The following is a 27,586-nucleotide window of genomic DNA, read 5'->3' on the forward strand; positions in this document are numbered from 1 at the left end:
GTCATTCTTCTTCATTTATTCAATATTATTCTACCTATATTACTGTGTGCTTTCCACGTGCACTGAGAATACAACAGTGAATAAAGGTCAAGCTCCTTGCTTTTACGAAGCTTACCTTAGGCTGGGGTTAGCTAAATTCCATTACAACACACAGCAAAACTATTCATCACTATCAGTGAGTTTACAAACTAGTCAGAAGGCTACATCTAAAGGATCAAGCATGAAGAAATTAATATATTAAGGTAACAATAAAAAAGTATAAATGTTCTTTGGTAAATAAAGTAGTGAGTTTATGATGAGCATGCTGAAAATAACTGAGAAAAATTGCCTGAGGAAGCCAACTTCACCGCTTCCCTTCCAGTCCTTCTGTCTTGTCTGTCCTGCCCTAGACACTCCAGACCTTTGCTTAACACATTCTATGCAATTTTGTCACGTCCTGCTGCTGTTCCTATTCTCCAGAATCGTCCCCATTGCTTCTTTTAAATAACTGATTTACTTACTTTTCATCCTTCAAAACCTAGTTTAAAAATCCCTAAGACTGATTGATAAATTATTCTTGTTTAGGTATCCTCACTCAGTAACTGGGGCCTTCTGAGAATGTAAGGGAGTCTATGGAATAAAGAAGAATAAAGAAGTGAGCACAATTTTTCATCCTTGGGGAACCAATCACCCCTGTAAGAGAAGGATGTGATGTTTCAAACTCACTCAGTAATTTGACAAAATTTTATTGAGAACCAACTATTCCATGTTTTATAAGTAAAGATACATCATTGAATAAGACAAAAACCATTCTTTTGGCAGCTTTGATTGTAAGGGCAAGATAAACAACAGCAAATATATATATAATTTGACAGAAACAAATAGTCAGCCTTCCCTATCTGCAGAAACTATATCCTTGCATTTAACTAAGTATGTATAGAAAATATATATTAAAAATTGCATCTGTACTAAATTTGTATATATTTCTTTCAACTTGGCATGATTAGCTAAACAATATAACAATCATTTTCATAGTATTGACAGTTTAGTGTGTATTACAAATAATCTAGATGATTTAAATAGCTAGGTTTCTTTTTGTAAATTATGTGCAAATATTTTAGCATTTTATACACACTTGAGCATCTGAAGATTTTGCTATCTGTGGAGAAATTAATTAGGGGGGATATAGTACTATATCCTGAAATTAATTCTTCACAATTACCAAGGGACAACAGTATGTAATTTAAAATTGTGATGATTGTGAAAAATCAAAAGACAGTGGGATTATGTCTGAGAGGGATACAGATATTTTGGTTGACAACTTAATATATTTCATCTTCTCCTAACCAATAGCAGCAATGCCTCCTTTAGGAAACTCAATTAAAAGGGTGACCACTCTTATTATAAATTTTTCCCATTCATTTTATCCATGATTTATTCAAGCATAATCATGTGACCCATTTCCAGTCAATGAAATGTAAAACAAGTTTGCTGCAGGTATTTCAAAAGCTTTTCTCATCTTTAAGAAAGAATTGTAAGAATTCAATAGTTTTATTGTATCAACAGGAACTTTGTAGCCCAGATTGATGCTGGACCTATTTATAACTATGAAGGGAAGCAGCCTTAGCAGCAAGATCATGCTAACAGGAAAAGGAGAGAATCCTTGAAGTACTCCATCAATTGCCTGAAACTTCACCCGTCTCAGGCTTCCTCTGTGTGATCCAATACATTTCCAGTTGTTAAAGCAATTTTAAACCACATTTTCTTTTACTTGTACTTGAAAGCCAATGATATAAAAGACTGGATGGTAGGGTAAGACCTCTTTGGAAAGGTAGGATTGGGATTGAAACCTAAAAGATGAGAAACTGGCCAAAGATTTGGGGACTTTGAAAACACCCAAGACAAAGACCCTAAAGAGGAATGAAATAATTGTCAGCATTTTCAGGGGACAGAAGGACTGGAGAAGAGAACAAAGGGAAGAGTGGGATCAGCACAAAGTAAAAGATAGAAGAGAGACAGAATAAAGTTTAACTAAGATTTACATAGCATGAAAAATCCCTTCTTTGAAAGGGACAGCAGGAATGGAATCTCTTGATAATCTTCTTTCTGAAGTCATAATCTTTTCATGCCACCCATAACAATTAGCACCTCAAATAAATACCCTCTAACCCTTTGGCTTTTCTAGAGCTAAGATCTACAATGAATTTGAAGGTCTATCTTAAGTTATCCAATTCTAATTAAACACTGAGGGATGAATATATGTCCTGCTTAAGGTTATAGACACCCATAAACAAGAATGTAGGGAGGAAGATGTGAATTTCAAGAATTTATTGCAAGACAAATGGAAAGAAATATGAGCAAATCAATATCCAGACTTTTGGGCATACAAATAATTCTGCTTTCAGGTTAATATTTGAGTATCAAGAACTAAATGAGCAATGAGAAAGACCTTATCTTCATAATTTATTTTATTATAATCTCGGAATCCTTAACATATTGTGATAATAACCATTACCAGTTATTTGTAAATAATTTATAAAGTTATACTTTATATCATCAATATGGTGCTGATTTTTACTTATTATATTTTATACCTAATATTTTCATGATGTGTGTGTGTGTGTGTGTAATGTCTACCCAATAGATTACAAGTTCCTGGAGAAGAGACCATTTTGAAATTTGTTTGGAGTTCCTTTATCTCTAATCTCTATCAATTCAATGGAAACTTAGCATATATTTGATAAACTAATGGTTCCGTAATTGCCAACTTATACTGGCAGAGATGCTATGTTTCCTTTTCAATATTTATATCATGTTGAATGCATGGCAGTTGAGTCATTCCAAGCATTTTATGAAAAATTTTACATAAAGGAAAGATTCTCTTGGTTAACTAAAAATTGTGGTTATCAATCTTATAAATTTGACTTGTTCTCTGAATTTCTGAAACAAATAATTCCTTAGTTTCTTAGAAATAGCTGTTCTGACCTGCAAAGACTGTTATGCTTGAATTCGGGACCCCCAAAGACCACCAGAGACCCAAGATTGATGCAAGCAGCAAAGAGGTGTTTATTGCGAGCTAGCTCTGTCCTCCGCATGCACACACAGCAACTGGTGATGCTGAGAGGCCCCGAGCCCAGGGTTTGCAGCATTTTTATACATTTTTTTGGAGAGGGCAGGGACTTCACATACATCATAGCATCCCTTAGCAAATCATCACACACCTCGGGAAAATCAAATAACAACTCTAAAACATGATTAGCACATTCACTGGCGGGAATAAGTTGGGTAGGGGTGATTGGTCAGTGCAAAAGGGGTATTCGTTTGAACTGATTGGTTTAAGCCAAGAGGGGTGTACGTGCTGAACTACATGGTTTCCCAATGTTATCAACCACCATAAACTACTGGGAGGGTCATCTGGCATCCCAGGTATTTCCCTGTCTCATGCTGATTGGTGGCTGCTAGGGGGCTGCTATGGATCCCCACCTAGCCTGACTGAGTCAGGGACACCTGGTGCAGCAGATCTCTCCTGTTATTTGTAGAAAAACAACTTAGCAGGGTGGGAATGTGCCTAAGAGTGCTCTGTGGGATTTTCCAAGGACAAAGGTCATGTCCCTTTCTTGGACAGGCTTTGCTCTGAGATAGAGGCTGGTTTTTCAAGACATGTCTAAACATGTACTGTCTTTCAAATATTCTTGAAATGTCTGCCTCTTTAAGGAATCAGTTTAAGCACACCAAATTGGGTTTCAGTGTTCTTTCTATGTGTTCCCAGAGCAACCCTATTTGTAAGAATCATCCTGTGTGGTTCAGTCTTTCTCTGGTAGATACAGAATACATATTCAGTTAGTAAATTAAGGGAAAAAAATGGTGACATGTAATTTTCTCCCCATTTCCAATCTCTTAGGGGAATTATTCAATAAAATAAGATTTTCCATATACGTCATTGATACAACAAATGAATATATGTGTGCCTTGATGACATTTATAGAGTAGTATTGAAGCCAGATTTACAGATAGGTAGTTAGTGTAGTTAGGTAAATCGGGTCTAATATCGAGTAAAATCAAGAATGAAGGCCATTATTGAGAATGGAGTCCAGGAAAGGGGGAACTGAAAATGTCCCAAGGCCCAAAGCCCATCCCAAGGAAATGTCAATGAAGCAGCTCCCAGAAAACCTGGAGATGCTAATCCAAAAGCCCTTCCTGCCCATCTGTCCCCCATCCTTTGGGCCTTCCTACCTACATTCCATCACTGCAAGATAACAGAACAAAGGACAAGAATGTGACAGGAATGTGGGAAAGCTAAAAGAAGACCTTAAAAAAGGGAAGACCTAGCCCTTCCCTTCCATGGATTCCACCTCTTGGGTCACCTTCTTCCTCCGGGGAGAAGTCTTTTCTGCTGTCCTTTAATAAAGCTTCAACTTTACACTCTATACTTGCCTCAGCATGCTTCTCTGGTGCTATACTTCAGCATTCGGGGAAGTGTTACCGCTGTTGACCGGTGAGGAGTCCTTGCTTCCCCAATGTTGAAGAATAACACCAGAGAGCACACGCCGAGGCAAGGTCAGAGTAGAAATTAGAAGTTTATTAAAGGACAGCAGAAAAGACTTCTCCCGGAGGAAGAAGGGGACCCAAGAGGTGGAATCAGTGGAAGGGCTGTTGTCTCCCCTTTTTATAGTTCTTTCAGTGATGGAATGTAGGTGGGAAGGCCCGAGGGGTGGGACACAGGTGGGCCAAAGAAGTAGTCTGAGCAGGAAGGACTTCATTAACACTTCTTTGGGATGGACTTTGGCCTAGGGCCTTTTCAGGACTTCATTAACATTCCATGAGTTGTCCTGCAGTTTCCTGGAATCATTCTCAGCATGGCCTCCATTTTAGATTTCATTGGGTATTAGACTAACTACACTGACTACCTAACTTTAAATCTGGCTTCAGAATCAAGGACTCGTCACCGAGTAAACAGCAGTAACAGTATGTAGTGTCCAAGAACATTCCCACAGATTATTTCATCTTCAAGATTTCTCTTTTAAATTCCAATAATCCTTCTCCAGCCTGAGGTAATGAATATTAGAACTCAAAATTAGAAGTGTGAAGGAATAAATGCAGCTTTAGAACTACCTTTACATGATCAGTATACTCACTGAGTCTTAAGAATTCTGAGACATCAGGTGGGGTCATTTCCTTATAACAGCCCCTTCAATCTCCTGCTAGTGTGTGCCCAGTAAAAGACCAATTGAAGTAAGAGGAGGATGATCCCTTAAATTTTTCCATAGCAAAACTACGAATATAAGAAAAATAACTCATTTTCTAAGCAAATCAAAATTTGCTTTCTCAGCTACTCATTTTCCTCAATTCTTCTGCTTGGTCAAGATTTTACTGAAAAACAAAAAGAAAATTAACCAAGGAATTAAAATCAAGATCTCTGGCAGACATTAATATGTTTAGCTTCTCTCTTAAAAAAAAATGATATTTCTAGAGTCTGCTGGATTTTTTAAAAATTCAAAACTGAATAACAAGTTTATCTTGCTATTTGCAGGACATTTTAACATGTAAACTTGACTCACCTTTAAGATTTTGACAGAACATTTTCTTGCAGCTGCAGGGTGATCTTGGGTGAATCAGGATGAGCTCCTACAATTAATTTCTGGGGCTTTATACCTGTCAGAGAGAGAGTGAAAATGACTTGCTGTCTGGAGGAATGTCAGCGGCCAGGCTATCATTATCTGCCAGGAAGCAACTTCAGTTCCTCTCCTCAGTTCCAAATGAGGTTAAAATGAAGAAGTCTGGATCTGCTTTGAATGTTCTCCTTTTTTTTTTTTTTTTTTTTGAGAGAGAAAAAATACTGAACTATTGAGGTTTTAGTTGGCTCCATGGGGGATATATTTCAAACCCTGTGTTCACTTCTGTACAAAATATTGCTTTACTTTTACAAATGTAATACACCTTTAAAATCCTCTGGAAACAGGTTTCGTTTTTTTGTCATTACAGGGATATTTGAGGTTTAATGAGGTGGAATGAAAAGATGTTTACCTGTTTCAAGCAAAGGAAGATATAAAAGCTGCTGCCATTTTCCTGATTCATCATGTCGTTACTGTTACATAAAGAAGAATACATTCACCGTCAGACACTTGCACTTACACGTCAGCACACAGTTAGATAAGCAAGCAAAGGAGATGCTGTGATCCCAGTGAAAATCTGGAAGGTTTAGAACTTACATTGAATCACTTTTAGGAATTCCTTCTCCAAGTTTAGACAGTGTTTCTGGGAAAAAATATTTGAGATCTGAGTACTGAAATTGTATGTTGTTTTTTATTAGGGTTTTTGTTTGTTTATTGAATAATTATCCTTGTATTCCTGCAGAATGAAAACTGATTAAAGTTGCTATTGCTCTGCATTGAGATTGGTTTTCTCCATATGCCAGGAATTGTACTGTTGAAGAATTCTTACTACAAGCTTCCAGTTAAGGTGGACATTTGAACCTTTTAAAATATATTATTAAGTAAAGCTGCAAAAAAAAAAAAATGAAAAGGTTTTTTTTTTTTTTTTGCTGTTTCAGACTTTATTCTTGGCAAGCTATAATCTCTGGATCCTCTAAAATTTCTTAGTGTCTCACAAAAATTAGCTACTTGGATGCCTTTCAGTTCCACAGGATGGTCAGTCACAAAAAAAACCTGGCCAGTTGTACAAAAACAAACAAACAAACAAAAAATTAAGGCTATGTCAAAGCCTCCACCATAGACACATGGGCTTTGAGGGACTTCCAAGACCCTCCCTGGGTTCCTTTTCATAGATGGATAACTCTGAGGATCATGTTGATTCAAGACACTTCCAAGGATACAGAGTCAATAGTGGGTGTGTCTAGTGACTCCCAGATTCATTGTTCCCAAGTCTGCTTTTCCTCAGACCTTCTCTGGGTCCCTCTGTGTTCTCCTGAGACAGGCTATCATCTCCCAGGCTTCTGTGTCAGCTGACCCTTCCTAGTTAAGTATAGCAGGAAGCACTGGTGGAAGACCTCAGAGCTAAAGGAATAAAGCCGCCAAGAGTGTCTTAACAATATCCACAAATGGCCCTGCCATCCTACTGCATTTCCCATCCATAAACTTGATGAAGAAAATGAAAATTTAACCTCTACATTGAAGATGGGGAAAAAAAAATGCTTTGATGGGCTACACAGGTAACATGAATGAACCAAGCAGGTACAGTAGGTCCTTTAAAAACATGCAGCCCATCTAAAGAAATCAAGACCCCACACACCTCCAGGCCACTACTTCTGAGTGCAAAATCTGGGGGATGCAGCTGACTCTCCTGAATTTTTCACTGAAATAAGATAGCCAGAGCTCTTGGTGAAATTTTCTTATTTTAAAGTGATAGAATAGAAAGCAGATCGTTAAAAAAGAAAAAATACTGTATGAACCAAAGAGAACCTACGGTGGGAAGCATTTGGCAATCAATTTATGATTCTAGCTTTGGGGCAACAGTTCACCTGGGGAGAAAAAGTACATTTAAATGTTGACAATATGTGGAGAGTTACTGCAATAATCTGGATAGTTCTCCCTGACAGTCCTTCGTATCTAGTACTTGGTTATTTCAAACCACCTTCTCTTAGTAAATTATGTCAGTGTAGCTGCTTAAATATTACACTGACCTTGGTGTATTTGAACCCACACCAAGCATGATCTCCCTAAGCTTGTGGGAGTTAAAAGGCCAGCATTTGATAAGGAACATGAAACTGAGGTAATACAAACGCAAACAAATCTCATTGTAAGGACATGGCATACCTTCAGTTATTATCTACAAATAAACCTCGGTAATCAGATTTAGGGTTCCTCTCAGTTGCATGTTGATGATAAATTCTCTGAGGAGCTGACTCTAACCCATTAAAAGCAAGCTTGCTCCTGCCACTGTGGCTGTTAATTTGACAAGACACTGTCACATTAAGTAGAACAAACATGTTTTCGCCCAGTCGGCCATCCAGAACCGATATGGCTGTTACTCTAACAACTGGATATTGATTGGAATCATTCACCCCTTCCGACCCTCCACTGGGAGTCAGCTCAGGCTGACAGAGGGCTTGCCTCTTTGGCACACACAGATACATGTTAAGGAGAGCCACAAATTTTAAACCATTTAGCTCCTTGTCATGTTTATCTTTCAGACACTGTCTGGTTCGCTTTTACATCTGTGGGATAATAGGCTCTGAATAAATCATTGTTTATTAATTTTATGGATCTCCACATTCATCTGGAAGGGCTGTTGTGTTTAGCATTTACACTTCATAAATGCAAAATATCAGAAAACACATAAAAGGATTTCATAAGAAAATTTTTAAATGGACAAAAATTTAAGATCCCTTGAATTCTGAAAGAGAGGATAGCATCAAACCTACCAGCTCCCCCTCTCTCTTTTGGTACCAGGGATTGAACCCAAAAGCCACAACCACTGAGCCATATTCCCAATCCTTTATGTATGTTATTTTGAGACAGAGCCTCACTAAATTGCTGAAGCTGGCTTTGAATTAGTGATTCTCCTGCATCAACTTTTGAAGCTGCTGGGATTATAGGCATGTGTCACTATGCCCAGCTCAAACCTCTTTTTAATCTGTGTAATGCAAAGGCCTTAACTCAGTTTTCAAATAACCAATCCATTTATCAGGTAAAATAATAAAAATCTATAACTCAAACTCACTGGAAATAGAATGATATTTAACTTATTATTAATCTCTGGCTATTTTAACATTCTTATTAATAGGTGTACCGAACATTTAACAGATTTTGCTTTTATCCAGTAATTGACTTACCATAGATGGATTTTAACACATGAAATTGCTAGACTGTCATTTACCTGTGCCTGTGTGTCAGTCTAAACTCATTTTGTGCCCTTCTCTCTGCATTATAGTCCTTGTTCACCTTGGAAGCTCATGGTTGCAAAAGGACTTTTAAAGGACATATAGTCAAATCGAATGATTTGAGTCCCTTGCTTGGTCTGGAACATTTCCCAAGAAGTGGGCATCCAGTGATGCCAAACCCATTACACACATAACCACTCTGGAGAATTATATTTAATATTATTGTTTTACATGGAAAAATATGCTAACGTAAAGCTTTAACTCATTCATTGTAAATCCTCTGGTCATATAGTAAAGGTCAAACTCCTTTTCTGCATGGTAGTCATTCCAATATTTGAAAATAGTAATGGTATTCTCCTTTTGTTTTCTCCAGGCTAAACACCTCATTTCTTTCAACCATTTCTCCTTTATCAGCAGTCTGAAAGCTGGTCTGAGAGTCATACCCTACCTTTTACCTATGTTTTAAACAAGGTTTCATTAGAACATGTACATTTAAATTTAAATTTTGTATAATTCCTCCCATACTACAACTGCAGAATTGTATAGCTGTGGTAGAAATTTATGGTCCACATAGCCAAAAATGTTTATCTGGTCCTTTATATAAAAATTCTGCTCACTGATTCCTGTCCTATATCATGGTCTGTCAAGTCTTATCATCTCTATCCTTGGTGTCTTAGTCTTCACAACCTCTCTAAGACAGTAATTCTCCAAATCATGAGAAGCTTATATCACTTGCTCTGGATACTCTTTGTATTCATGAAGATGGGAAATCCACTCACTTATAAGCATTCTCCATCATCATGCCCAAAGAAATCCCCAGATGAACCACTGATATTTGTCTGGTTTACAGAAAATTTTATAGTTTTTTTCTAATGAATATTTCATTGTCTCTTAAAAATATGCTTTTGTGTGCTAAGAGTGTAGCTCAGAGGTAGAACACATGCTTAGCATGTGTGATATCCTGGGTTCAAACCCCAGCACCAAAATTAAAAAAAAATAAAGAGAAACACACACAAATACCTTTTGAGTATCTGCTTTTGAATAGCATTGTTCTATGTACTGTATTAAATGCTAAATAAGACAATCATTCTCCAAAGGAGTTTACATCTGTTTGCATAAAGAAAAGTATTTATGAAATAAATTATTTCATTGTATTTTTAAAATCTCCCTTTGCTAGATTGTCAGCTCCTCGAGGACAGGAAACTTTCCTGCTTTGTTTTATTATATCTCCACAATGTCTAGAATAGCTCCTGGCACATGGAGATATTCAGTAAATATTGGTTAAATGAATAAGATAATAATAAATATGAGATAAAATATAATTAAATATTAAGTTAAGTGATAAAGACTATCTGAAAACCAGGAATTCTGGGTATAGACAGATGACCATGCTCTGCACATAGAGCTATATTGAAATTTAACCATATAATCTAACTTCTCCTTTAAAAGAAAAATCTCCTTTATGGTCTCCAAATTAATATTTCTCATCTGCATCAGAAACTTCTGGTTTGCTTAGTCAAAGCAGAGATTCTTGATAACAAAGGACCGACCTATTGAATCAAAATCTAACTGTCATGCCGAGAAATGTGCATTATTACCAGTTATCCAAGTGATTCTTATGAACCTGAAAATTTGAAAACTACCATTCACAACAAAAGATGACACAGACTCTAAGCAAATACATCAAGTGATGCAGAACTCACACTACAAATGTCCAGCTTCTAATTTTTATTAGATTTAGTTTCAGAAAAAAAATATTGATCAAGTTGCAGTCTGCCATCTATGATTTCCAATCATTAGTTTTGGTTGCATTTGTTAAAATCACATGAAACAATTATTTTTTCCCCTTCCACGTGACAGCACTTCAAATGTGTGATAAGTCCTGTAAAATTTCTTCTCCAAGCTAAACTTTGCTTAGCTGATCTTATTTTTGGAGTTGTTGTTCATTGGCAGAATTATCTAGGGTCTACTAGTTACTCCAAAGTTCCAAATTTTAAGTGTCAGAAGAACCTGGCATCCAGAGTACAGAGTGGTTCTCTCTTCTTCCACTCAGAGGAAACCAGTCTAGCACATCCTACTCCCCACTGGCACCTGAAGCTACAAGACAGACCTTCCATTCTAGCTCTTGATGTTCAATCTCAGCCAACTCATCAGAAATTGTGAAGGGACACTTACTCACAGACCATGGATTCCTGTCTCCACATCATTCTTGATTTTCCTGGAAAGTTCTACATTTCTCAACATCAGTTTTCACATGTGTGTCCTAGAATAGGCTGAAGTATCAGAGAGTCAGAATTAACCACCTATTACACGTGCAGCCTTAGGTCATTACTGCTGAAACTCTTTTAGTTCCTGTTTGTTTGATTTATGCAATAGAGATAATAATACTACCCCATATGGTTGCGAGAATTAAATTAGGTAGTATATATGAATTATATAACATAGTACTCTGTATGCAGTGAGTTTTCAATAAATGATCCTGTTAGTGTTGGAGGGTTTTTATCATCACTATTATTTACATTTCTGTCTCCTCTTGCAGATTGTGGACTTCTCAAGGCAGGGACCACATCTGACTTATCTTTACCTCCAGTTACTAAAGTGCCATCAGAGAGAGCTAAGTCATATGGACCTGCTGAGAGCCATTGCCAAGTAGGAATGACGCATGGCAATTTCTTTGTCAGCCTACCTAATGTTGCTTAGAGGGAGGACTCTACATTGTGGAAATGGGCTTGCCTTGGACCCAGGTCATTTGCAGTGACATTGCATGAATGTTTGAGAAAGGTGACCCTGCTCAAGGACCAGGGTGGATCCGGGTTTAGGGAGGATCCTGCTGGATTAGGGTGGTTCCAGGTTTAAGGTGGATCCTGCAGGGAATAGGGAGTATCCTGCTGCCTCAGGTGCCCACCCACTCCTTGAGTTCCCATTGAGTTCTCTCGGGATTCAGAGAGTATTTTGGGATGCAGCCAGGTGGAGGTGGATTTCCCCCCAGAACGTGCGTGTAGAGTGCCGGTGAGAGTTTCGGGAATAAAGAATTGCTGTTTGAAACTACAAGGCGGTGTGGTGGCCCGGTTATTTTGTGCCCAGACAGACTGCGGCATGGACCAATGCTCTCTAAGATTCCAACCTCCCCAATACTTTGCTTATTGCCAGATCTCTACTTTGTACTCCTAAACTAAGTCAACAACTCTATGAGAAACCAATTACAAAAGTCACCATAATAGGAGGGTGAGGCAGGAGGATCGTGAGTTCAAAGTCAAACTCAGCAACTTAGCAATCTGTCTCTAAATAAAAATACAAAAAAGGGCAGGGGATGTGGTTCAGTGGTTGAATTCCCCTGGGTTCAATCCCTATTAGCTAAATAAATAAATCACAATGAGAGCATCCTTCATCTTGGTAATTATCTCAAATCCAGCTTTCCTGACCCTCCCCTTGCTCTCATGCTGAGTCTTGCTTCCCAACCTTATACCTGGTCCTCTGGCTTGGTCATGAATATGCCCTGGATTCCAACTTTCTCTCTGACTCATCCCATATTTCTGGCTCCTGTGAGCAGCTACCCTATTTTCCTTAGTTGCAGCTTCTAGAGCCTCAAGCAGCACTCTGTGTTGAACATTTGGCCAGCATGCCAGTCATGCTTAGAGAAGAGCAAAGCTGGGGAGTGAGGAAGATGGCTTGATACGTGGTTGGCTCCACATCAGTCTGGTCTGTCCTCACTGTGTCATTTCAGCTTCAACTGTTTTGCCGTGCTGATAAAAGAGGAGAGTAACACGTTATTAATATTTCACTGCATCATCTGTGATAAAGTGTCCGTGAAGCCAGTTCAAGTAGACATGGGTTATGCAGGTAAATCCCTGAAAATTTCATCAACATCTGCTTTAGAAGTCAGAAGCAAACTGCAGGTGTTGAGTTTGACCTCCTTTGTCTTTGTGGCAGTGGCCCAACACACAATCAATCTTAAAGCACTAGTGTGGTGCTCTGCACAGAAGAGGCTGGTACAATTCAGCTGAGTGGGCGGGTTGATGGAAAGTGACTATGGCATTGCTGAGTTCAAATGGAATTAAGGATTCATGAGAGCATTGCACAGGCAGGCGAGCATAGAGCCCCGGATGAATACAGAATGAGTCACAAGGGAGACCTGACAAGGCTTCGAATCCCAAATAAGCAAGGAATTGCTTTTTGATGATGCCGAACTATAAATATCATCACCTCAGAAAACCAGGTTCTCCTTTTTACAACAGGAATGAGCAGAGAAGGCTACATGAAGAAATGTGTGTGTTATCTGCAGGCAAAATGCTTTACCTAAGTGAAACCACCACTCTGAAGACCACTCTTGAATGACTTTTGCAGAAACATACTTTTCTTAGGCTATTGTTTTAATTTTTTTATCCTACTAAAAGTCATGAGTGGAATTCATATAAATTCAGCTTCTCTGGGCCACTTGCCAGGCAATAGAATTAATAGCATTTTCTGTTGTTCCACTTTGGATCTGGCTATGGGATTGCTGATGTCTAAATATCACATGTCATAAAGATCTGTCAGGTTTGCCTGCCATGCTTATCCCTCTAACCCCTTGCACTCTCAAATTTCAATCTTGCAGCCATGGACAGAAAGCAGAGAAACAGCAATTGTATTTTTTTTTTGCCAAAATTTTCTTAAAATCATTGAAAAGAACATGTCAATATCTTTGGATTTTAAATCTTTGTGTTTGTCCTGAGCAGCCATCATGGAATCTCTCACTGTAGGTCTTGATGAATTAGTTCAGACGTTGCTCACAATGTAAGCAGGTGTTCAGTGCTGTATTCCCGTGACTTGTCCAATTCTGCAAGGAAGAATGGGCCTATATTCAACTCCAATAATTTAGCAAAATAGAGAAGGTTGAACTCTTGCTTAAAATCCAGGACTGTTCTGTATTCATTGTATGCCTGGAATGAAATGACATGCCTTCACGCTGGAGCTCTGTGTGGACATTCTTCAAGCATATACAGATATATATGTATATAAACCTGCTAAAATACTGTATTGTCTCCATTGCAGCTGTCAAAACCATGTGTCAGACAAAGGGAGCTAAACAAGACCTAATTTAAGGGAAATAAATTATGTATGTGGGGCCTGGATCGACATGGATGTATTCGACTCTAATGTTCAGCAAGCTGATTAAACCAAAGCAGGTCTGAGCTTTGGGATACGTGACCAGAATTTCAGTAAGGAAGACTTTGCATCATCTGGGAAGAGCTCATCTACTTCCTCTGATCTCTTCCAATTTCTGACTATTCTTTCTGTAATTATTTGTCAACTAAAGGGAAGGAGACGGTGCTGCTGACTACTTTGTGTTTCTATCTTAAACATCTACTGAAAAATTCCAGCACCTTGCCTGACAAATATTATCTATTTGATTAATCACAGTAATATCCCAGAACATTCATCATTTATTAAAAAGGATCTTTGGTCTTCCAGAATTTTCTGAGAGTTTTTCTTGTTTTCCTCCCTTTTCATGGTGATGTAAAGGAAAGCTATGTAAAAAGAAGCTATATTATATAAATCTAACACTCTCTTCAAGTGTAATCTACATCATGTAAACTTCACAACTCCCTTAAAATTATACTGTTGGCTCCTTATGTGGTATTTTTATTATATAAATAAAATACTCTCTGCATTTAAACTTAACTGTGTATATCTGTTTCTCTCTCTTCTTACATTTATATATATATATATATATATATATATATATATAAAACATTCCATATATATGTGTGTGTATATATATAATCTCTGATTACTTTCAGAGTATATATGTTTTTTTTTCTCATGTCTTTATATATGTATATTCTTGTATATTATTTTAGAGAAGAGTATATATACATATATATATATATATATATATATATATATGTGTGTGTGTATACACTCATATATATATATATATTTTTTTTTCTCTCTTCTTTGAAGATAATCACAGCTTGGAATGTATACTAAAAGACATTTTTATTCTTACAATCTTTCACTATATGCCTGAACATTAGAACCAGGTTTTGACCCCTTAAACTCCATCTGTGAATGAAACATATATTAATCTAAAAATCATATTAATTTTTTCTCAATAAAAGAACCTAAAATGGCTTAGAATCTGAAAACTCAAATAATAGAATAATTGATATCTCAGAAAGTGTGTGGAATATCAGAACACCATTATAGGGTCTGAGGTTTCCCAAAAGAGAGAAAAGAGAATGTCTCCTTCAGCAAGATGTTTGTAGGTCCATGTCCCTGAGACCATTCATCATCTGATATCAGGTCATCTCCAAAGCCTGTCCTCTTCTCCTGGTCCCCTCAGGAAACCTACTGCTCTAGGCCTATTTGGTCAATCCCTAGTGCCTATGTATGCACTCAGATACAACTTTGCCTTTACTACATACACTCTTCTCCCATCATGCATTCTCTACCTCTTAAGAATTACTTATTCCTCAAGATTCAACTCAGCTGTCATCTATCCTGTGAAGCCCTCTAAAGCACAGCTTGTGCTATGTGATCTCCTCTCCTGATTCTAACAGATGTCAGCCACTCTAGACTAGCACATCTCAGTCCATCGTACATGAACTGTATACAGCAAATTAACCATTAACCCATCATCTTTGAATGCACATGGAAAGTTTCCTAAGCTTTTATGACCCCTTTTTTGGTCTTAAACCACATTTTCCATTAAAAATTATTCTTGACCTAATTTTGTAGTGAACCCTGCTACTCATTTTCAAGCCCTAGCCTTGTGACAATAATATCTATGTTTTTTCTCACCAGCAAACCCTGAACAATGTCTTTATAGAACTTTCTGACATCCTTAAGACTCAAACTTAAACAGAGCACTAGACTGAATAAGAGACAGGAGAGGGATTCTAGTCCCTAATAGTCTACTAACTTAATTGTAAGGCCTGAAAAAATAACTATCTTTTTTATCCAGTCTGAATATTTCATTGTAAAATTAAGAAGATACCCTGGATGTCTCGGGTCTCTTTAAAACCAAGGAAAAAAAATGTCAAAATGTTTATAAGAGTAGTGTCCTATCTAGGAATAATTGCTTAATAAAGAATTGATTCAAACCGATGTGATTCTGCAATCTGTATATGGGGTAAAAATGGGAGTTCATAACCCACTTGTATCAACTGTATGAAATATGATATGTCAAGAACTATGTAATGTTTTGAACAACCAACAATAAAAATTAAAAAAAAGAATTGATTCATTTATTTATTCTATGAATATCCATTAAGTGCCTACCTCATGCCAAGCATTTTTTAAGATATAGGAATACAGCAATAAACAATATTAAAATGCTGTCTATGTCGCTCACATTCTGATAAAAGAAAACAGATGACATATCTATGGATATGAATGTATGTTTGTATATTTATGTGTGTGTATACACACACACATACACACACACACACACACACACACACATATATATATATATATATATATATATATATATATATATATATATTTACATCTATACTTATCTATAAAAGGTAGTGTTATGGAAAGAAAACAAATTAAAATCATATTAATTTTGAGAGGGATTTTTGTTGGAATAAAGGCAGAAAGATAAATGCCTCAATGATAAAGAGTATATTCAGTGATGGAGGAATAGCTGCTCACTTATAAAGCAACTGTTGAAAAAGAGAGAAATAGAGGGTCCCAGATAGAGGAGATAGCCAGTGCAAAGGACTTGTGGTGGGAATGTATCTGATTTGTTCAAACAAGAGAAAGAGGTTAAAATGATGCAAGAATATTATAGAGTTAGAGAGCAGGTAGGAAAGCTGTTGAAGAGTTGGGCTAAAGGACAGAGGTCATAAGGGTCCATAGGCCATAGGAAGTCCTTGGTTTTGAGTAATGAGAAACTTTTGGAGTAATTAAAAGTAGTGATAAGCTCTGAATCAACATTTTGGAATGATTGTGGAAGCTGCTGGATTGAGAACAGACCAGAGATGGTCATTAAAACAGGTGGATTATTAAAAGGTCCTTCCAATAATCTAATATAAAACTGCAGATCACTGAACTTGGGCAGAAATGGTGGAGATGGTAAGAACTGTTGGATTCCATTTACATTTTAGAGATGAAATTGAGGAAACTTTCCCATAGATTATGTATGTGCAGTGAGACAAAGAGGCCTTGAAGGCTACAGTGCCTGTGGCTACTGCAAATGAGAGAAAAGAGTGGGCCCTAAGTAAAACAGGAAAGACTACCTGAGTATCAAGGAAAGCAGGTTTTGGACAACAGAAAGCGGAAGTTGTTTTTTTTTTTTTTTTTTGGCAAGATTCATTTGCAATGTCTCTTAAAACATCCAAGTGGCAATTGGGTACAAGCTTGGAACTGGGGAGCAAATTTGGGGTTGAAGAAAGACACTTTCAAATCTTTGAGATAAGAGATGATGATGTTACAGAGAGGAGAATGGACATGATCACCCAGGCAGTGAGTGGATACAGAGAAGAGGTAGCCAAAATACTGAGTCTTGGGACACAAAGAGATAAAGTCAATGAGGAGAAACCAGCTGCAGAGGTTGAGAAGTCATCAGTGAAGTAGAAACATAGCCAAGCAATATCAAGCCCCAGAAGTGTTAAGTGCAAAGTATTTCAAGAAAAAGTCCAGGACAGACTGTTGAATGCAACTGAGAAGTAAATGTGGTAGCACTCAAGTGAATTCTCAATTTCACTGCATTACTGGGAATCTGTTTCTAACTGTAGTCATTCTAGACTGTGTGTCAACCTGGGGTGTCATAGCCTCATCATGGAATTTGAGTCCCTGTGCCCTGCTACTATGCTGTGAAAAGCCTGAGTGGAAACATGCTAGCCCAAGCCAGCTATAAAAACCAGCAGGGACTTTCTGCAAGGCCTCTTGAATCACCATCAGATAGGTAACTATACAATAATCAGCAGGGTCTGTTTTAAAAGCTCATATTGCACTTCTGTGTGCCACTACCACCATACACACAATAACACACAAACTTGGCATTTATCATTCTAAATGCAAAGAATGGCATTCACCCTGTTTTACTGAAAAGTAAATGGGCTTTGTATGGAAAATGGCATTAGTCATTGTTGTTACTATTATGCTTTTATTATTAATTGCTAACATTTACTGTGAGATTAATAAGTATTAGACATTTTATAGATACAATTTTAACAAATCCTCTTGACATCCTCTGAGGTTGGTATTACTATCACCCTGATTTTCCGATGATGGTGTGAAGCCTATGAGAGGTAAAGTAAAGTATCTAAGGCCACACAACAAGTAACAGGCAAATTCTCTTTTCAAAACCAAAAGTTTGCCTCTAGGCAACTTGGGCAAAAAATAAGAACAGAAATGTTCAGTCCTCCTAAATAATACTCTGTTCTCTGGATAATATATGTACTTTCAGCTCTGTTACCAGCTGTTCTTTTTTGTGATTCCCAATAGGATTTGTTTGTCTGGAATCAACACTAGAATTTTCTTGGCTCCTGAAATACAGGCAAGAGCTGACTTTGCCATGCCTTTATAAGACAATCCACCAATGCTAAAACAAGGTATCTCATGGTCAGACTGACTGATGAGTGGCCAAGAACCAACTGAGAGGTAGCCTTCTAACATGCATGTCTGACCCAATTAAGAATATCAATTAGTATTTCTGCAATCACATCACCAGGTTCACATGTTTGGTCATATACCAAAAATTAGGTACCAGACCTCTAGTGAATGGGGCAGTAGTTCAATTTTATTATCATTCAGTATCAATTTGTTAAGAAATAACAATTCTTTATGTTGGTGTGACCAGTGGCCAAGATGGCTGCTTAAAAACAAACAAACAAAATCTTAGAGAAGAAATATCTAGACATTCGAGAGAAAGTAAAAGGCATCATTCAAATTCCTCAGTAGACAGAATATTATGGTTTGGGTGTGAAGTGTCCCTCAAAAGCTCATGTGTGAAATAATACAAGAAGATTCAGAGGAGAAATGATTGGGTTGTGAGAGTGAATTAATCAGTGAATTAATCTCCTGATAGGGATTAACTGAGTGGTAACTGAAGTGGTGGAGTGTGGTTGGAGGAGGTGGGCACAGGGGGTGTGGCTTTGTACTTGGCAAGTGGAGCCTCTCTCCTCTCTCTCTCTCTCTCTCTCTCTCGCTCTCTCTCTTTCTCTCTCCTTTCTGATCATCATGTGAACTGCTTTCCTCTGCCATACTCTTCTGACATGACAGGATGTTTAGATCACCTGAAGCCCCTGGGAAATGAAGCTGTTGTATAGGGACTGAGACCTCTGAAACCAAGAGCCCTTAAATAAATTTTTCCTCCTCTACAGTTGTTTTGATAGGGTCTTTTAGTCAAAGGAGTGAAAGAGCTGACTAAAACACAGAAAGAACATAAAAATGCCTGTACTATTAAAAAGCCTTTTTATGCCCCCTCCCCCATCAAAAGAAATACTTATAAGTTAGGCTATCAGTTTATTCCCTTGTTCACTGGAAAAATACTCTTGAAAAACATTATTTCAAGGACACTACAGTGAAGCAAAACGAAACTTTATGGACAAAAGATACCAGAATACATTTGAATTATTTTCATTATTTATCATGTTTTTTTCATTCTCTTGACAGCCTTGATCAGTTCAGGTAAATCTGTGCATTGTGAAGAGAGAAAGAACAACTCAGTCATTCTCAGCAAGGCTGGTGTGCTCTGGAATAGGATTTGCTAAATGTGTCACAGGCTGTGATGAGTCATCCCTAGCCCCACTCATTCTTCTGATTGCTCACCAGAAGTTTCTATGCACATTAGGGAGAAGTGCATGTGGCCTCTAGCTGTGATCTAATCTTTGTGTACATGTGGAGTGAATGTGTGTGTGTGCGCGCGCGTGTGCACGAGTGCACATTTCTTCATATATACACAGGCACATATGCATAATCATTGGTACCCTCAGGGCACCCACTTAAGTCTTCTAGCCTAGGGTCCTGCTCAATTAATGAAAGAATATTCTTAAGGATTCTGATCCTATATTTCCTTTCTCAGGGGCACTAGGAACATTCTACATTCTGATTCTTACACCATCTCCGAAAATTATTTATCTCAAGAGCTTTGGAGCTCTCTTTGATCAAAAGGAATAAATAGACTTATGGTAAGTGAAACGTACTTACATAAGGCAAGAGCACATATGTGTTCATCCCTTTGAGTATCAGCAAGGCTTGACAAGTAGTATTTTTCAGTCACTTTCTTTAAAATTATCATTCTGCGGTAGCAAATAAATTCATCAGTTGTTCTTCATGAAGTAAGAGCATTTAACTCTGGTTCTGAATTTAGAAATCATCTCAAAACAGGTTGAAACACTAACTTAAAACAGTTTGCCTAGTTTTGACCAACTGGAGACCTAATGGGAGTCCAATTAAAAACTGTATGTGCTCATGTGCCTCAAGAAAAATTTCAGACTACTCAGAGTGAATGAACAATAATGATGCCTAAAATTTCTTGAGTGACAAATGTATTAGTTACTATCTGCATAATAAATAATGCCCAAACTTAAAGTAACAAATACTTATTATCTCATAGTTGAGGGTTCAGAGTAGAAAAGCAGATAGATTAGTAGTTCCAGCTCAGGGTCACTCATGAGGTTTTAGGCAAGATGATGGGCAGTTTAATCATCTGATGTGGTTCATTCATAGGAGTGCTGACAGGAAGATTCACTTCCTTGTTCAGTGCTCACCACATGCAACTTAAGTGGTCTAGCAATATGCAGTTGGCTTCCTTCAGAGCAAATAACTCAAGAGAGCAACTAGGACATTATGCCTAGTAATAGAAATGACATATTGCTATATCTTCTGTAATCCATTCATTGGAATTAAGTAATTAAGTCCAGACCACTGTCAGAGGGAATTGAGATCTACCACTTGAAGTGAGAATATCAAAGATTATGTGGACATATTTGAAATCCATCTCAATCTCTGTATTCTAGAAACTATTTTAATAGTATGATAAAAATTGTTCCTATTTAGTTTGTATCACAGCTCAGTGAGGCTAGAAATTATCACATTCCTTATTTTATAGCTGAAATAGCTGAGACTTAGAAAGTTTAAGATATCTACATAGGTCTGATATTTCCAGAAGTACAAACCAGCTAGTCTGAAGACAAAATGTTGAGACAAAACATTTTTAATCATCGCAAAATTACCTTTCTTCAGTCAAAATTATAATTTTTTTAAGATTGATAATGTATATCTAGAATACTTGGAAATGATTTAGTATGTAGAATTTTGAATTAATCATAATATATCATTTATTGACAAAGTCAAATAATTAAAACTTAGGGATTTACTTATTATGAATTAGTATCAACTGTGGCAGGTAAAACTAATTCTTAAATGTTTTGCTGTATGCATTATCCTTCATTCTCAAATAAATCAATCCCATAAAATTATTTTCTGAAATATGAGAAATGATGAAGAAATTTGGCTATTTATTCAGCTGGGGCAGTTAAAAGTTCTAAAAGATTCCAACAGAGTCTACTGTAAAATTATCTTCATATCATTTTCAACCTTCCTATTTTTTTTATGCTCTCAGATTTATTTCTAATTATCTCAAAAACAGGGAGGGGGAAGCCCCATTGAGAAATAACTTACACTGTCATTTAAAAGCTACTTTTCTGGCAGCAATGGCTTGAATTTAATTTACTAGGGGATAAAATTTCAGTTGTTGAGAAAAATCAAAGCAGGTGGGGGTAACAGTCGACGATCCAGATCACCACTTCAATAATATGCCACAAAAACGTCAGGAGGCTTTAATAAAATAAATGGATGAAGAAGGGGGGAGAGGAAGGAAGAGCAGAAGAGAAGGAAGAAAGAGCTGGGTGTGGTGATGCTTTGTAATCCCAGCCACTCAGGAGGATGAGGCAGGAGGATTGCAAGTTCATGGCCAGCTAAGAAATTTAGCGAGGCCCTAAGCATATCAAAATAAAAAATAGAAAATAAAAATAAAAAGGACTCAGGAGGTGGCTCAGTGGTGAAACACCCCTGGGTTCAATGCACAGTTAAAAAAAAAAAAGTGAAAAAGTGATAGAGGATAGAAGGAAAACAAATAAATGAAGAAAGAAATGTGGGTCTGCTATTGTCCAAATGTGTCTCCAAAAATTCAGGTGATAAAATTTCATGGCCATGTGGTAGTGATATTAAAAGGTGGGATCTTGGGCCAGTGATTAAGTAATGAGGGTCTTGGCCTCCTGGATAGGATTAGAGTCCTTATACAAGTGAGTCTCCAGGCAGAGGTTTTGTTTTCTTCAGCTCTTCTGCTAAGCTGTCCCCTACCAGGCACCAGCTATGCCAGAACCTTGAGCTTGGAATACTCAGCCTCCCGAAGTATGAGAAATAAATTTCCTTTCTTTACAAATTTCCCAATCTCAATTATTTTCTTAGTGCAGGATGAATGAATGGACTAAGAAAGGTAGGTAAGAAAGTAAAAGAAGGGAAAGAATGGTGTAGGCAAAATGCCCTGCTGGGACAAGAATGGTTCCTTTTATGCAGCAGCTTTCTAAGGCTTCCTGTTGTGAGGAGCAAGAAGAGAAAACTACTGTTTATTGCTTGCTGCCTTGTCTCCAAGAAGGTGACCAGCTAAGGACTGTCATTAGAGCCCTCCAACAACCTAGGAAGGAAGTTCTTTGGAACTAAGGAGAGGTGTTGGAAGCACAGCACAGAGTCCTTCCCCCATTCAATCATCCTTTGCTGCTCTAGACAGCAGTATTTTTATGTTACTTTGTTGATAAACAGAGACATTCTCTTTCAAAGACACTAAACCCAAATTTCAGCCATTTACTGGAAAGATAAACATATATGTTCATCAAACTATTACAATTAGGATTAAATGAAATAAAGCAAGCAAAATATTTAGGAAACTATCATTTTCAGCAGCAACTATTATTATTATTAACATTATCAACAATTTTACAGGATCTGGGGCACTCATTATTCCAACAAATACTCCAAAGTTAACAACATTTAAATGATACAGAAATGCTAAGCTCATGGCTACTGAGATCTTTAAGCGAGTTCAATAAATGACACCTATGTAATTACCACTCTAGGATGTGACCAAATTTAAAAAAAAAATAAGGTCGAGGAATGGCAGATGGACACCCAAACATCACATTGAATACACAAAGGTTGAGCAGAGCCAGCTAATATCTATATCAAAGAATCTGGCAGATTTACCCAGTCAGTCCCAGCCACACAGAGTTGGAACAAACCTCCTACTCTGTCCCCTCACAGGGGCAGAGCCAGCCCTGGAGGAGCAGAGCAGAAGGACTACTTTGAAAATAGATGGGAGCAGCTTAGCTGAGCATGTCTGTGCATGCTCTGTTCATTTTTTTCCCAGGTGTGTTAATCAGATCAGTCACTCCCCATTCTCTAGATTACAGTAGGGAAGAGGATGGACTGAGAAAAGATACACTAATTGAGATCCTTTCAAACTGAAGGAATGCCAAAGAAATGTTTCCTCCAAATAGTGTTTTTATAGAGAAATTCTGAATGTTCCCAACCCCAGGCCAGGCTAGATGCTCAGGCCTGGAAACAAAGACACCAAAAAGCAATTCAAAATTTTTAAATCCTCTAGACTTCATATGGCATATATTCTTACCAAATATTTTAATGCTGTATTTTCATTTTTGCAACTTGAGGAGTTCATTACTATATTGAAGCCCAAGGAACCACTTTTAAGCAAATGGTACTAAATCACTTAACCAGAGAGCTGATTGTATTAACAGCTACCCAAATCAGGGAAAACTCTAGGTTTATAACCAGAAAGTTTTATTTTCCATCCCAATTCAACCACATTTTAGCCAAATATTCTTAACTAGAAACTTAAATCTCAGTTACCGCATCTTTACAATGGAGAGGATGCTAGGTTTCTTAAGATATTTCACATGATGCTGAGTACACCATTAAAGGATATCTGTGCCTATAGATATGGCATCTTAAAGGGTTTCTAATGTACCTTAATCTAACTGAAAAGAATAAAAAAAAAATATGTACCCTAGAAACATAAGCAAAGGAAATAAAGCCATCAGAATTTTAACAGTATATGACAGCAAAGCACAAAGAGGAAAGAAGAAAAAGGAGATTCTGTTTTTTTTTTTCCCAATCATAAATCCATTAATCTTTCACAATGTGCTCATCCTTGGAGAGATTTTTACATATAAGAGGAGATTTTCATTATATAATTTAAGAGCCAATATTTTGCAATCCGTACATTGTCAAACAATTGCATATTTCATATAGATGCAAACCACTATGTTTATTTCTCAAAAAAAAAAAAAAAAGTCATCAGGCTGAATCTACCACAAGTATCTTCTTGTAAATGCTTTTCATTCAGAAATGAAACAAAAGATGTGCTGCTGCTAAGAGCTTCAAGGTCTGGAATAACTATGTGCTCCTTATTATAATTCCTTTCTTCAAAACAGGCATTTTGTGTCCCTGAAGGACAAGTGTTATGTTCAGCTTTAGGAATTGATTAATGTCTCGGGGTGTGATGTATATTTAAGCCAGAATCGTGGCCTATTAGCAATTCACAAACCATGACTGTGTGCAAGGCTGTGCTAAACTCCATTTGCCATTACAAAATGTTTATAAATCTGCCTGTATTCCCAGTATATTGTATAAACACATCAACAAATCACACGCATATTATGGGAAGGAAGGTAGAAGGTTATGAATTTATCATAGCCTCAGGCTGTTCTGTGACAAATTAAATATCACCCTGACCACTGAGGACCTTACCAGGCAGCTGGTCAGAATGAACTGTAGATGAATTGAACCTCTCTGATTGGAAACTGTAAGCAGCTCAGCCAAACAGTATGAATTGAATCCCACACTAGAAAGAAAATTACACCATGCTAAAGTCAAGTCTCTCATTTCTGCAAGACTTCAGCCTAATGACTTTCTTAGATTAGAAAACAAAGAGATTTTTATGACAAAAAAAATTTTGTATTTTCAGCACCTGAGATTTTTTTTTTTCATTTTTATGGAAACAATGGGCTTCAGACTAATTAAAAATATAAAATCCAGAGGATACTAATTTCCCTGAGACTATGTGTGCTCTATTTCTAGTAAATGAGTTCTTTCCCCCTCTTATCTTTGGAACTGTAACAGGCCCTAGAAGGTGCATAGAAAAGGAAATACCAAGGAGTGGCTCACAGATTTGCCCTGAACCCACTGCCTAGTTCCTGGATTTCAACAGGATTTAGTCACAGGCAAATCTACTTTTCTCCTTTAATCTTTTAATTTAATTATTTTTATATATGCAACTGAACTTAAAATGCAATTAATCTCTCTCTTAGTGCAATGATTGATGTGAAGGTATGTTTTGGTATAAACCAAATCTCCTGAAAGGTTCTGCAGTCAGTTAAAAGATTAATCTGATAAAGCTTTAGCTTGTAAAGTGTGATGTTTTCTTTTATGCTATGTATATTTTACCACAATTAAAAACAAAAAAGAAAGAAAAGGTGAGAAAAGCACACACACTAATTTGAAAAGAAAAAGGTTTTCTATGATTAAATCACAGAATTATAGATTTGGAAGTGCTCTTAAGAGATTCGTTCACCACAGAGTTTTCCAGAATGTAATTCTATAAGTTAGTTATAGCTTTTTACTAAGAAAATATTTCAGAGTCATGGCTGTCATTAGTTCTGCTCACCACCATCCAATTTTTCTCTCCTCTGGATACTTCTGTCTCCTTTGTAGTTTACTAGGGTCATGTGACTAATTCTGACCAATGAGTTGGTAGTGCAAGTGCTATGCATTATATTTGGGCTGTAATATTTAGTGATGGGTTTGAGGCCTTCATAAACTTTCTCTTTGTTTTCTAACAAAATTACCTGCAATTTTCATGATGGCCTGCCTATACTCCATCAGCTATTATCCCTGAGTGACTATGAAGAAAAGAACCCTCACTCCACTGTCATTAGACCATGAAAGAGAGAGAGAGGAAGAGGAAGAGAGAGAAAGAGGGAGATTTCCTTATTTCAAGCCAGACAAATTTGGATGTAATTTTTATAGCTGCATGCCCGATCTATCTGGTTGATGTATGCAATGACCAGTTGAGTTTAAGTTTACAGATTTATGCAGGTTTTCTTAACAAAGAAGTGTTCAAAGCTTCAAAATGCTAATAGGAAATGTATATCTTTTTAACATTTATTTTTCAGTTGTAGTTGGACACATACCTTTATTTTATTTATTTATGTGGTCCTGGGGATCGAACCCATGGCCTTGTATGTGCTAGGCGAATGCGTTACCACTGAGCCACTACCCCAGCCCCAGGAAACATATGGAACAAAGGTATTGTGTCCAACTACAACTGAAAAATAAATAAATATATTAAAAAAAAGAAAGGAATGCACTGGGAAGCATTTCTCCCACCAGTTTGACCATGGAAGTTTTTGTACAACTGCAGAATATTTATTAGGATATCAAAGATCATAGTATTCCACACAACAATTAGGGAAACCATGTTTGACCCCATCTCTGCAGTTTACACAGTAATTAAAGCTCTAGGAAAGAAGGTCTTCCTCCAGGGCTTACTCAGTGAGGCATTTGTCAGTGGTACACACATGACTGATGCCTCTTGGCCACATTCTGGACTTCACAAGATAAGATAGCTTTCTCAAGTACATCAAATGTTCACTAATGATCAAGCTTTTCACATGTGTCTTTAAAGAGTCAAGTGCACACGTACCACCTCACCACGCACATTAAAATAAATCCAAATAAATTTCTGTCTGCAGAGAATTAGTAAAAAGAAACACCAATGAGAAATCCAAAATTTCAACCAAGACAAAAGCCAGACTTAACAGAGGTAACATTTTTAGATGTGAGAAAGAAAAGAGAAATCTCTCAGCTGGGTCTCCTGAACCATAGTTCTATGGCCTCGTGCAAAAGATCAGCTCTCTTGCTAAGAACCTGCTGGTGAGAACCTCAAGGACATATTGGATTCCTTCTCCTTGGAGAAATACTTGGCCAAAAAGTGAGATTTCAGCCTGAAACTAGGGAGAAAATATCTGGTTCGCTGAGCTTGCTTTTAAGCCACCAAAGACACTTTAAAACAATTTATTTTGACTGGTGCTGGAGGCCTGAGTAGAATTTTCTCTCCTACTTCACAAAACCACAGTAGTCAGAATGATAGCTCTGTCATGAGAGTAAAGATTTACCGAAACATCATTTGGGTTTCAGCACAAAATTGAAGGAAGAAATAAAATCTGCTTTAAAAAAGAAAAGCAAACTGCTACATGGATATTGCCAGAAATTGATCAAATAGAGCTCCAAGAACAAAAAATTTAAGTTACCTTTTATAACTGCTTCCAACTTGTTTTTTTGAGTTTCACTGAAGCACAAATCACTGTGTGGCATTTTATTACATAAATTGGAAAAGGTTCTAAATAGTATTCTGCATCTTCTTAAAATATGGCCCCCAAATGCAGGATTTTCATGGCTCTTTGAAATTACTCAAATTGCATTGGATTCTTCACCCTACTGAAATGAGATCTTTAGTTAAAAAGTAATGAAGTGTGATTAGAGTATAAATAATTAAAAAGATTTGAGTACAGACCTGAAACCCAGCATGTGAATAATTTTGTCATGCACTGGGGAGTATATTGGTAGACACAGGTGGGGAGCATGAATTCTAAGTACTGCCTTGAGGGTTTCAGACATAATGGGTAAGGCTGACAAATCTCTGCTTTTTCAGCCAAAGACCTTCTTAAAAAAAAAAAAATGTCTGCTGCTGTA

Source organism: Marmota monax, unplaced genomic scaffold (assembly GCF_021218885.2).
Source record: "Marmota monax isolate L192 unplaced genomic scaffold, Marmota_monax_Labrador192_F-V1.1 WCK01_AAM20220418_F8-fsc00061, whole genome shotgun sequence".
NCBI lineage: Eukaryota > Metazoa > Chordata > Mammalia > Rodentia > Sciuridae > Marmota > Marmota monax.